Genomic DNA, 3026 nt, shown 5'->3' on the forward strand with positions numbered 1-3026 from the left:
AAAGAAACGAAATTCGAAGAATATTTAAATGAATATTATCTCGATTTTCTAGGTTGTTTAGTACGATTGTACAATAATATATCTACAGGAATGCTAGAAGAACTGGTTTGCATTAATGAAGATACAGATTTATTACTTAAAGAAGAACGCTTATCTGATTTTATATTTTTCATTTGAAAAAGAACATTCACATAAATATGTGGATCCAAACATAGAAAAAATTTGCAAACAAAAATCTTTAAGATCAGGATAATTTGAAATATTCAAAAATTTTAAAAATTCTGCTCCTTTTTCTGGGCACGCTTTCAGAGACAAATCACTTTGCAAATCGCAAAGTTCTTCTTGAAATTGTAAGTTCTATTTTTCTATTTTCGCGGTTACAGGATTTTCAAAAAGAATTAAATTTTGTCTAAAGCTCTCGAAATCAGTAAAACGTATATCGAACTGATTTATTAATGAATTAATTAAATCTATAAATTTTTTGAAATTGCAATTTGTGCCGTATTCTTCAAAAAGTATTTGGCAAGAAGGATAAAAATAAAGACTGTTTTCTTTTAAATGATTTTTAAATAATAACAATTTCCTATGAAATAAGTCAATATGACTAACTAATTGACTTATTGTCTGTTTAGTCTTTTGCAGCTTCAAATTAGGATATTTAAATGATTAGTGAAATCAGTAATGAAAGTAAGCTCACAAAGAAACTCTACATTTTCAAAGAGAGATCTAAAATCATCATCTTTTTCAACGGACATTTCTTGCAAGAAAAGGAAGATTTCTTTTCTTATCAAAAAGAACTTCTCTAAACATTTGAGCACTAAGCCATCGGACTTCACAATGTAAGGGTACATTTGTATAAATTGCATTATGTTCTTCAAGAAAATTTTGAAATTTTTGATAAGATAGAAATTTGTGACCATCTTTTATTGAATTGACGAGTTTAGTAACAATTTTCATGGTGGAACACAATGTTATAGTTTTCTCACATAATACTTCTTGATAAATAATATAATACAATGTATAACGGAGAATTTCAAATTTCGCTGCCTTACCTGACCATAAATACCTGTTTTTGGACCTAGCATCGCTTTCATACCATCAGTAACAATAGCCATTAAAATAGAACATTTGGAAAAGTCAATATTAAATTTTTGAAGAGTTTGTTCAACACCATTAAAAATATCAATACCTTTTGTCGTATCTCGCAATGGAACAAAGTTCCAACAGCTCCTCGACATATGAGAAATCGTTCTGTACGATTCGAGCAAAAATATTTAATTGGCTCACATGTCGATTATTGGTGCTTTCATCCAAACATAATGAAAAATAACTACATAATGAAAAATAACTACCGCTCGTCTCGAATGTAAGCATTCCAAATAATTCGCATCAAAGTACAATACACAAGATACAATAATGGTACGTACTATATATAATGACGAAAATGGTTTGATACAGGATACAAAGATCGTGATGCAATATAATCAAAATAAAGTTCATGATATCGATCGCGAGCATCAGGTACGTTTACCGGAAATCCGCCTACCGTGATGGAATCTTTAGATTCTTCGGTATTGATCGTGACGGGTAGAAAACAAAGTTTCACAATCGGTCGCTTGTACTCGGAACGCCCTGTTTTTACAGGCGTGCGGAGGCCGATGCACTGTTTTAAATGATGCTTGACATTTTTAACACCGACCTCCCACAGCAGCGACGCAGGGGGTAGGAAGTGCCACGCAGTTCCGTCGATAATGAGTCGATTGCGGGAGTTAAGATCGTGAATGGCTTCTGCATTGGACAATTCACGATCGGCGCCGTGAAACGTGATTCTGTTATCGGAATACATGGACGTCGGTAGTCCTCGGCGAGAAACAAATTGTTGATACGCTGCTATAAAGGTGACAGAGATATAATCGCTGACGAGCTCTAGTGCAGAGCTTTGGTCGTGAGGCATATGAATAAAGCGATATAGGTCTTTTGCGATTTATATCCTCGACCGGGAGTCGTTCGGACAGCGATCGAACCTGCGTAATCGACGCCAGTATGGACGAAAGCGCGAGCGATGTGGTTGACTCTCGCAGCCGGGAGGTCACCCATGAGTTCGACGAGCACGTCGGCGCGTTCACGCGTGCATGGTATGCACTTATAAAAACGGATCGAATGGTGGCGCCCGAATAATCCAGAATTCGTGTCGCAATGACGCGAGCGTTAATTGAGAACCGACATGCAACGTTCTAAGATGATGGTACTGAGTACCATCTGGATGGTAATAAGTACTAATAGTGGATGCGCGCGTAAGACAATGGGATTCCTCATCGCTCCAGAGAGACAAGCTCGACGGAGTCTTCCTCGAATACGAATAAGTCCATCCTCGTCCATATAAGGATTGAGAAAGCGGAGAGCGGACTGTTCTTCGGTACCAGGTGCTTTTGTTTGAGAGCCGCGATCTCATTAAGAAACCTGTGACTGCATGGTTTTGAGCCAGTAGCATTTGGTGTTCTGAATTTTTTCGGGGAGCAAAGTTGCGATATTCGCTTACGAGTTTTTAGAGCGTCGGAGTTGATTTAGAAAATGGTACAGATAAGCGATAATTCGTAGCAATTTTGTCCACGAAGAATAGCATGACGCAAGATCCCAATGGGGCGTAGCGTGCAATGCACATATCGGAAGCTCCGGGCATTTCGAGAGAAATATCAGAGAGTACCGAAGAACATGAGTTCGGCCAGGACTCGGGAGGATGATGTAATCATGGAGAGCCTGACCACCATAAAGCATGTGTCTTGAAAAAATCAGGAGCGAGATGCATAGTCCGTGGGATTGGTGTGCGTCGAAACATGATGTCAAGAAACTCCAGGAAGGAGTGATTGCACAGCCGTAACACGATTGAAGACAAAGGTTTTCCATCGGGAAGGTGACTGACTACGTCAGGTGAGTGTAATTGTGGAGTCCGTCCAGCAGTGGCACTCGAGATTTAGGAATTGGAGCGCTGAGCGCGCGAAATGCATCAAGCGAGCGAGAAGCAACGC

This window comes from Trachymyrmex septentrionalis, unplaced genomic scaffold, assembly GCF_001594115.1.
Source record: "Trachymyrmex septentrionalis isolate Tsep2-gDNA-1 unplaced genomic scaffold, Tsep1.0 scaffold5, whole genome shotgun sequence".
NCBI classification, from domain to species: Eukaryota; Metazoa; Arthropoda; class Insecta; order Hymenoptera; family Formicidae; genus Trachymyrmex; species Trachymyrmex septentrionalis.